The sequence below is a fragment of the Chamaea fasciata genome, unplaced genomic scaffold, assembly GCF_029207755.1.
Source record: "Chamaea fasciata isolate MVZ Bird 193981 ecotype frontalis unplaced genomic scaffold, bChaFas1.0.hap1 SCAF_3, whole genome shotgun sequence".
Classification (NCBI taxonomy): domain Eukaryota; kingdom Metazoa; phylum Chordata; class Aves; order Passeriformes; family Sylviidae; genus Chamaea; species Chamaea fasciata.
The window spans coordinates 65,002,683-65,013,522 of record NW_027094088.1 but is presented as its reverse complement, the minus strand read 5'-3'; the positions used below and the strand labels follow the sequence as shown (position 1 = coordinate 65,013,522).

The 10,840-nt window shown below is 39.0% G+C and overlaps 1 protein-coding gene across 2 annotated transcripts in view; it reads left to right on the top strand.

Annotated features, from left to right (window-relative positions):
• The window catches only part of SLC35F1 (solute carrier family 35 member F1), a 232,914-nt gene that overhangs the window by 172,526 nt on the left and 49,548 nt on the right, over positions 1–10,840 (top strand). The window lies entirely within an intron of this gene.

Below are 10,840 nucleotides of genomic sequence, written 5' to 3'. Positions count from 1 at the left end.
GCTCCTGAATAAAACAATAGATGACGAGATGGTAGAGGTTCTGTTGGTGTGTAAGTAACCAGCTGGACATGTAAGGGGGCATCCCTTACTTGTGATACATGGCCATAATTCTCACATTAATGGTTGGCTACCTGATCAGTTGGTGAATTTCTGCTTAGATGTTAATTGCATAGGATGCAAGTTCCTTTTTTTCTAACCCTGAGTTGTTTCACATTATAGAACTTCATGTTGCTCTTATCGGCCAGAATATCTTCCTAGCACATCAATATTTCCTCTCCTATAAGTGAATTGGACATATTTCTAGTTAGGTGTTGCTTCTCATTAGTGTGGAAAGGCTACTGGGTCAATACCTGTAAAACACAGGCAAGACAGGATAAATGCCAGTGAGACATTCAGGAATTTGCTTATAAATCAGGATTCAGGTTTAAGTTTTTTATAAGTTTTATTCATTGTAAGTATCCCTGCTTTTTTATTGCTGGAGATTTTTTGAGCTTTGTGGAAATCAACTGGAATCAAGAGAGGTGCAATCACTCCTCACAGCTGCTATGTCAAGTTTGTATACTTCTCAGCAGTGTTTTCAGATGTAAATTCTCTTGAATTCTTGGTGAGGAGGAGTGGGAGATGTTTAGTTTTCAGTGCACCCTGCTGAGCACTGCATGATTCAGTAGCACACATTACAGAATAGTGTGCAGAAAGTGACTGAGATTTTCAGGGATGACAAACACCAAGAGCAGATTATTTCAGTATGCCATTGTGATCTACTTGCATTTATTCTGAAACCAAAATGGGGGTATTGGCTGCATCTTCCAGTAGCTGCCTCCCACACTGATCTCTTTTTGCCCTCCCAGAACTGCAAGTTTTCCTGGGATCAGAACCCCGGTGGGCACCAAACCACCATTCTGGGAAGTACCAGCTCATGTGCTGGCTCCAGATTCTATCCCTAGAACCAGCTCTTCCTAAAACCACGCTTGGCTTTTCCAAGATACACAGTTCAGTTTCTGGATGAATTAGTGGAGTTTCTCTTATTACACTAGGATAACAAGTACCAAATGTAATACTAGTCTTTTGCTGATTAAGCAGCAGCATAGTGGCATTAGCTCTCCTACTGTATGATACCTGGATCCAAACTACACTGCTTTATGGTGTGTATTTTATGAGATCCTGGATTTCTCTATCATACTTTTATTGGCCATCACTTTCTTCCACGGAAAGATAAAGCATGTTATCTTCAGTTAATTACTCTTTTGATACCTTGAACATGAGCACAATCTGCAGTCATCAGCAGTACTATCAGACGCAAAGATCATTTTATAATAGCACTGATGGAATATGTCTCATATTTGCACATCACACTGCAGGTACTCTCTTGCCAGACTTTAGAGGACTGCAGACCTCCAGCTTGCTAGTGCATCATCTAACTGCTTATCAGTCTCACTCTCAAACTCTTCACTGTTTCTGTAGCACAGCTACAGTGATTAGATTCTGTATTTTTCAGACTTCAAGACTGCACTAGGCAGAGACACAACATTTCTTTTGTCTGTAGATTTTGGGATTTGCTTTGTATTCTAGCCATCATTTTGTGCAAGACCAGGAACAGGTGAGTTTTGGTCCCTGATACAAAGCTGCTTTGACCAATTTACTGAAGGTTAACTGGTACACACTGATCATTCTATTAACATTTAATGTTCTAGCTGGAGCAAAACAATGCCTGAAATGTATTGCATCAACTTTCACCACCTTCTGTGTATGATTGCACTTACATGCTGGTCATGACCACCATGCTTGTGAAAGATGGCAAAAAATTTGCAAAAGTTGACTACTCTGATTATGCACCTCTTAGAGGTGCTTCGTAAACCTACTAAATTCCCTTTTTATAGAGTTTGAGTCATGTAAAATTTGTATTTTTCTTGTGAGAAATGCTACAGTCCCGACCCCACTCTAAAGTTTTTTCTAGTCCAGTTCTTCCAGGAAGAGGCAAGAAGTGCAGGATGGAGGACTACTCTCCATGATTCGTATTGCCACCCACATCTCTTTCTCCTTTACATAGACATATAGATGTATAACTCTGATTTGTTTATCTGATACTAATACTGCTAAATCTTCATGGATCACATCAAGACCCTGTTGATTTAGGTACATAACAGGTGTGCAATAAAATATCATCTGCTCCAATCAATATGTCGTCTAAAAATATATCTGGTTTCATGTCTTATCTTAATGGTCATTCTGAGAACTCATTCAGGATTATGTGGTAGCCAGTTTCTTCAGCAGATTTGCCTGTAGATGTCTAGTTGACATGGTGGCAATGTGATGGTTTATGCCAATTAATTAGCATGGTTCAATGATGTTTTATGCTTTTGGTATCATACTTCACTAGTCATGCTGCAAAAGATATAAACAATAGGGGTTTTAGTAGTTTTAAACATTACAGATGCAACAATGAGATTTCTGGTGTGTATGACTCCTGAAAGTATCATGGCGTAGGCAAATGAATGCCCCAGCTCTCACCGTTGTTTGAAACCATTGTGTTTCCTATATTTCTTTATGCTCATGCCTGCATTTTCTCTATTCTTAGCTGGGTTTACTCATTTTGAATAAGCCTTTTGGAAGCACTGCCATGCATAAAACAAGGTGCTCGTGCTGTGGCCAACAGTGAAGGAGCCACAATGGATTGATGTGTCTTGCATGCTTCTCTTGGGCCTCTGCTGCTGGTCACCTGGAGACCTGGACTGACCTCACAACTGCTTTAACTAGTGGCAGCTCCTACATTTTCTGCTTTGTGTGGAATTAGTGGCACTTCTTGAATAATCTGTGGTTGTTCTAAAGTGAGAGTTCTACCCATGGTGATGAGAAGTTCCCAAAGCTTCTATATTCCTCCAGGGATAACATTTAATATGTAATTTGGAAGTTTAGTAAACTTTATTCCAGTTCACCAACAAGGGTGTCAGGAAAGTTCCAGAAGGAGGATAGTTCTCCTAGATTTTCCCATGGCTGTACCACAAATAAATACTCCAAGAGGACTGAGTGTCTGTTTGCAGATTTCTAACACAGAAGAATGATGGAATACCTCTAGAGATCATAGAGCATCTGTAAAGCCATATATGTCTAGAGCCAGCCAGCCATAGTGTATTCTGAACTCTTCAGTTCTCCCCATGACCCTGGATAATGACATGAAATAGTGCTGGCTATTAGGATTTTACATATTTTTGGTTAACATTATTGACTCCAGACAAAGTTTTAATTCTGCCAGCATTGCTTCTTTATCATCATCTTCCCATCATATTCTACTTGAAAATGCTCTTTTAAATGTCAGTTAATTTATTGCAAAACTAACAAGAATTTTCAGGGTTGGAGTGTGTATGTACCACAAGAAACAACACTCCCATTTTCAATTGTTCACCAATGGCCTTATTCCTCTTAATAGTACTGGCCTCTTGGTAGCCACCAGCAGAGAGGTTTCTTTTTCAGTAGATATGTCTAGGTTTCATAGCCTGTAGGAAAACTGGTTCTGCTTCATGTGTGCCATATCCTGGATACAGTCCTTGGTCATGTTTCATGCTGGTGCCTGCTACTAGGTAGCAATTTGGTGATCCCCAGAAGGGGCATTCCCTGATCTCTTAGGGTTTTGTGGCTGGTGTGGAATGAGCTGTGTAAGAAGATGGTGCCTAGTAAGTAATGTGAGTACCTCCAAGCCTGTACATAGTGGTGGCAATGTTAGGTTTCCTTTCTTCTGCTCAGTTAACTATTAAATCTAAAGGAAGTAATATCTTTGCACTCTCTGTCAGATTAGATTTAAATTGGATCAGTGTGTTCAGACATTACTGATAGAGAATGGAGAAAGATACACAGTCCTTGACTTCTTTATTCTTTTCTTGCTGTCTTCTAAAGAAAGGGTACATATTCAATTTCAGTTGTGTCTGCTTGATCTATGCATGGTTAATAGTAATGACAATTTGCATTGGGTCTTTTTTTTTACTATCTCAGTCAAATCTCATGCTTTGGGGAATAAAATTTGTAGGAATCATGAATAACAAGTAGGCAATTCATTATTCATATATGTCTGCTGGGAAAAAATGTCACAGAGTGGGTAGGTGGCTGGACCAACATTTTGTAATTAGTCTATGAAAGGTGGAAAACAAAAAAGAAAACCATGCATCCTAACCGATTCTTCTGCCTTAAACAATGAATATTATTTCTTGTATGATTATTTGACTTTAATTAATCTTGTGAATATGATTAAGATGCCCAAGTTCATCCAGAAGGGTAAATTATTAATGCAAATTACACATTTATAAATTATATACATATATATATATATATATATATATATATATATATATATATATATATATATATATACATACAGATTTCTTTCATTTGATCATTTGACTTACACTCTAAGTTTGAAAACGCAGGGGTTTTTTCTTCTGAAAACCTTTGTATTGCTGTAAGTAGTTTCATTCTAGATAAAAGAGGATGATCAACGAAAAAGAGCCTGACTGCAGAGCTTTCAGAGAATAGGGGCAGGGGAGGAAAGGAAAGGAAAGGAAAGGAAAGGAAAGGAAAGGAAAGGAAAGGAAAGGAAAGGAAAGGAAAGGAAAGGAAAGGAAAGGAAAGGAAAGGAAAGGAAAGGAAAGGAAAGGAAAGGAAAGGAAAGGAAAGGAAAGGAAAGGAAAGGAAAGGAAAGGAAAGGAAAGGAAAGGAAAGGAAAGGAAAGGAAAGGAAAGGAAAGGGAAGGGAAGGGAAGGGAAGGGAAGGGAAGGGAAGGGAAGGGAAGGGAAAGGGAAGGGAAGGGAAGGGAAGGGAAGGGAAGGGAAGGGAAGGGAAGGGAAGGGAAGGGAAGGGAAAATAAAAGATATTTCAGTTGGAAGCGATCTACAATGATCATCTGTCCAGCAACCTGTTTTGAAGTAGTTTTGTGTGTGAGTGAGTCAAAAGCAGACAGACTACTGTGTTAGCTCAGAGGTAACTTAAGTCTGAGAGAACTGTAGATCAGAAATCAATTTTGAAGATTTCATACAGAAAGATATAATCAGCTCTCAGGTTGAGGGAAGTCTTCAGCTTCTCAGTGAGCTCATGTCCCTCTGCATTACAGAGTGGGACACATTCTGCCATTTCAGGGAAAGTGCTTACCCAAGTTTAGGCTAGAAGATAAACTAACTTGAATTTTAAAAAATTGTGTATTAGAAATAGCACAGTGGTTTTTATCTTGACACATTAAAAGGCTGGGAGTTTAGCAGTTTGCGTTTCGAAACGGTGCACTGTTCCCAAGCTTTCTTCAGGTCTTACATGGTTCTGGACATGAACTGTTATTTGCAGTAACATGTGGTAGTGACACCAAGCGTTGTGTCTGCCCTCAAAGGGAAAACCATGTGTAGTCTAGTGGGTGGGCAGGAGGAAAGAAACTGAGGCATTAATAAAATGATCAGCTACTTGATTAGTGTAGTTTAAATTGTAATTTACCCCTTAAAGTAATGACCAGTAATCTAATGAAATAAGACATCTGAAGATTATAAGGTCTAACATCAGAGTTTAGCTGGATCAAAATCAAGGCACCAAAAATGAATCCTATCATGTTTTATGAAAATGCATGTTTTGTTATGAAAATTCCTAGATCTGACTTCAGCTATTATGATTTACATCCACGGTCAAAACAGGCTGTTCTGCAAAATTTCTAAAAGGAAATAACAAGTCTAAATGCTTCAGATGAGCTTGTAATTTAGCAAAAAGATTGCTGTGTTGTGTCATGTTAACAGTCTAAACCTGCCCTGTATCAGAGGAGAAACTTGTCCCTTGACTGGATCTGCATACTTGGTGCTCACCTCCCACATGAGTAATATGGTTTTGGTCGCAGACTGCTCAGGACACAGTCTAAAAAATTGATCTGAAAATCCCAAATCTTTGGTTTTAGGCAGCTTTTTGCCCTGACTCAGTGTGCAGCCCCACAAGCTCCAGCTGGCACAGGGCAAGGAGCAGGAATATGTGAGAGCTGGTGGCAGCAGCAACTCAGGGCTGTTACACCAACGCAGTTTTCCCACTGTGAGAGAGGAAGCAGGAGGGAGCTGTGAATAAGAGCAGGTTGGATAAAATCAGATGTTCTGAGAAGGCAAAAGGAAATGATGCCATCTAGTCTCCCAAAGGCTTGCAGAAAACGTGGTAGAGGACAAAAGCAGTGCAGCCTGTAAGCAGTCATCTCTGAGGGGCACAGAGTATTTTCAAGTGTTTTAGGAAGCCAGACTGGTGGAGTATTCCTGTAAGAGTACATTTCTCTATTGTGTAAATAATTTAACAGGGTTGGTGTTTTGCCTTTAAGCAACAGTATTCCCATAAAGTAGTCATCAGTAATACAAGCGGATATGAGGAAATAAGAAACCTTTTTGGGTCAGAGGATGTAAAGTCACACAGAAGAGGAACAGTTCTTTTGAGCTTTTGTGCAGAGATGAAAGTCTCCTACAGCAGGCCTTCAGTCTCCTGAGCCAGCAACCTGACCAAGCAGAAGACAAGCTAAGTTTTATTGTTCAGGCATGGGAGCCTTTTGGCTTTGTAAAAAATCTGTGTTACCCCTACACAGTGTAACCCCGTTTGACTGCCTCCTTCCCCCAGTCCTGCAGTGGGGCTGAGTGTCTACAAAGCCTGTAGAGAAACAGTGTTCCTACTGGTGAAGCTCTTTATCTGCAAGACTGTCTAGAATGGGCTAAAATTTAAAAAGAAACAATTATCCTGTAATTTTGATTTGTAATTGAGATTCTTTTCCAAACAGAGAGGTAATAAGTAAATGCTGGTATTATCTTCATCCTTTGTGAGACTTTTGCTTCTTTACTATGCAGCACTTGACTCTGGCATTCTTGTGAGAGGTAGGAGAGGACCGGTGTGTCTGGCAGCCCTTCCCAGTCTGCCTTCCCCCTTGCAAGTCTCCTGCACTCATTTAGATCTCTCTGCTAAACTCTGTAAGGGAGAAGGAGAGCACAGCTCCTTTGATGATCTTGATCTAAATAGCAAGTTGTCATCTGAAGTAAAAGAGATACTCCAGTGGATGAAAGCAAAGCAATATGCTGATTTTCTGGTCTAGCAGTGCTGTTATTCTACCTGTGTCCCAAGCCCATATACAAATAATTGGGAATTTGCTGTCTTAATGGTTGTTGGGTTTTTTATTGTTCCTCTGTGGCTGTGTGGGTAAATGTAAAAAGGGTTTTGTACATGTATATTTGTGTATTTGGTAGACACAGCACAGCTAAAGTCTCTTTCAATTTCTCTCTAATTATTTTTTAATTTTGTAACCCCCAGGGGTAAATCCCTTACTACAAGATGTAAAACTGTCTCTTCTACAAAGCAGCTTATTTGTTGATTTTTAATTCAAGCCATCAGATGCAAAGCTGTAACATTTTTCCAAACACTAAGAGTTCCTCTGTATATATAACTGTCAAGTGTGTCTCACTGCAAAATTAGTAAAAAAATCAAAACTTAAAATGCCATTCTAGAAAGAGCAAGTAAGGAAGGGTTTTATTTCTCTGTCTTAAGACTTATGCCAGTCTTCTGAATCTTGAAACATTCTTAATAGGCAACTTACTTTTACATCTGCATTGCATTTGGATTAGACTGAATGTGAAGACCAACATTTTCAGAAGCTCAAGGGCTGAAAGAAGTTGGGGTGGTTTTTCTTTTTTGAAGGAGGATCTCCATCAAAAGAAGGCAGTGTCTAAAGACAGCATTACTGTGTGCACTTACATAAATGCATGTTCACTGGCATCCATGTTTGCTTTGTCTCATAGGAAATGTTGCCCTTAAGCTAACCTGTGCAGTTTATGGTTTAATATTTGTTTATATGACTGGTTGAAAGTCCTAGTCATGGATGTATTGCAATAATAACAAAAATATGTGATCTGAAATAATCTCTCTTCCTACTGTATCTTGTTCTTGACCAAATCATGTTTTTAAAAAGTTAGCTGAAAAAAAAAAACCTTTAAAATGTTTTACCAGTTGGTTCAGGTATAGGCATCTACATTTCGTCTCCTATGCTTACAACTCAAAAGACATGAATAATTTGCTTTGTCATCAAGGAAAATAAATTTTTTAAAAAAACCAGATTGTCTCTTTTTCCTTTGTTTTTAATAAAGTGTGATGGTTTTGTTCCCATCATTGTTTTTACGCAAAGGCAATGTTCATTTCTATTCAGGATGTGAACCTTAGAATAAAACTCTTGATTCTCTCTGCTTCTCCTTTTAGTCTTCACAAGTCAAGGCTTCCCATTTATCTCCTTAACTCCCATTTCCAGTCTCTTTGTTGTCTGAATTCACTGAGGATGCTCTCAGTGATTGCTGGATTGCTGTTCAGAGGTCTTGTCCTGCTGGCAGCCCCACACCTTTTCCAGATTATCTTCCACTGGTGCCTTTTTTAGGGTGTTTTTTGCTAAACTGGGACATTTGAGTATGGTGACTTTATTTCAGCTACCTGTCAAAACCAGGACTCCACCTGCCTCTGCCTTGATTTGTCCATAGTGCTGGACTGACGGTCACTGCACAGGATCATCTTCCTTCTGCCTATCTCCCAAAAGGTCTCCTACTTTGGAAGTGATTCCTGAGCTTTTTTTCTTTGCCCAGCATTCTCAGCAGAAACTGCTCTTTTGCAGTTTGGAATATCTCAGCAATCTATATCAAAGATAAGTCACCATATATCAAGTATTTTCCCTATTTTCATCAAGAGCAAAGAAAGAATCAAGAAAGGAAAAAGAGAGAGCTGTGTGTGCCAGTTTAAATTGCAGAAGCTTTAATTCTCCACGCTGGAAACTCTAACTTTACCCATTAGTCAGAAGTCATGGCCATATATTTATTTTTAAAGTTAACTTAGTTGGCCACATCTGAGCAATATGGTGATCTGTGGCTGGAAATTGAAGAAAGCACTGGCAAACCGAAGGCATCAAGAGGTCTTAAATTGTGTCCATAGTCCTGGCTCAGGCAACCTATTGCCAGTGCAGTTCTTGAGCCTGCTGCTTCTCTCTGCTTTTGTAGGTACCATCAGGGTCCTATTGTAACAAAAATGGATTCAACTGGGATTTCCACTGTTGGAGTAGAGACTGCAGTTTGATGTCTTTGAGTTTTTTAGCTTTATCTTTACAATTAAAATGAAAAATCACTCTGCAGTGTTAACCATGTCTTTCCATTGCATTGTTGTTTTCCAGCTGCTGCTTTAAAGGCGTTATCTGGGCAGCATAAAAACTTGAGATACAGTTTCAATACTTGTAAAGGACTTATCTGTCTGGTTTACACTGGTTTCAGTAGAAATTAGGACACCTAATCTCAAATTCCCTTTTAAAAATGTCTCCCTAAATATATTTTTAAAAGAATGGAAATAATTCTGCATGCTCAAGTCATCGTAAAAGTACACAGATGTAGTCATAATTATGTCTGAAGGATGGGATTTAGTAAGAGTAACAGGAAAGTGTGGTTTGATTAAATGTACTTACTCTTTATTCATTGTCTTAAGTATCACTCTACTCACCAGCTTGTTTCTGCTATTTTTCTGCTGCTTACTGAAAGAAGGAGAGAGAAAGAGAGAAGGGAGGGAGGAGAACGAAGGAGAGGAGGGAGGAAGGAAAAGGAAAGAGGACTTTTAGCATTTACAGTTTTACGCTCAATGTCATTATCACAGTAACAAATAATTAGGCTTTTCCTAATAATATCCCACCGAAAGAGTATATGTGTGAGCACCTGTTAATGAACAAACATGAAATAATGCAGAAGCTTTGTTCAGGTAAATACCCATTCAAGTCACTCATCAGGGCCAAGCTTTAACAGCTATGATTTTTGAATTAACTTTTGAAGTAATTGTCTGTTTTTCTGCGTTTGAGTCCTATAATATCTGAGGTACCTGTGCTGTACAGAGCCTGCTGTTTCTGCCATGGTATTGCAGCCCATATATCATCAGGTCCATTTGAACCAGAGAGTGAACACACTTGTGATGAAGGAAAATGATGAAGGAGAAATTGGGAAGCTTGAGCAAGTTTTGGTGGCAATGGACAATAATGATCCTTTTCTTCTGTGTTTTCCATCACCCATTTTGATGATCACAGGCACTCAGAAAAGCTACTGCAATGTGAAAAAAATCATAGAATTGTGGGGTTTGCTTTGAAAGCTTCAAGACAGTTCAAATACCATTTATAGTGCTTCAACAGTACAAGTTACCCTTACTTAGATTCCTTTTTAGGCTACAGACTCTGAAAGGCCTCCAGTTGTACACTGTTCGGTCACAGTCTGCCCCTTTCACAGTGAAGTCTCATCATGTGTGGAACTTACTGTAATGCAAATAAGTTACAGGTTTGCCCACCCTCATTAATGAGCTGTTTGCTTTTGAATGGAGAACAATAATAATCCCTAGTCTACCATGAGGAATGCTTTGACCTTTTCAAAGGTGTGGGTTTGATCTACAGGCTGTATTGTAGTGTCAGTTTTCAAGTGGTTAGGATTGTACACTAGGTGGTTGACAGGGTTCCCATAGAAGGCAGCAAACCTGCCTACTTCAGAAAAAAGATTCTGGGAGCAGAGCAACTGTCACCCAAAATAGTCTCAGTGCAACCTTTCTCTAAACAAGTTTGATACTTTGGATCTCTAGGATCAGAATAACCATCCTTGGAACAGGATCTGTCATATGCCCAAATGTGATGCTGTTACTCTCCTGCTCTAATATTCCATCATATTTAAAGATACTGATAATCTCCCACCCAGGCAAAAACCTGTTGCATCATCTGTGCAACATACAACATTCTATCAGTGTGTATGGAAAATATAAATGTATAAACTGCTTTATTCTTTATATTTGATATGTGCACATATATGTGTATATATAA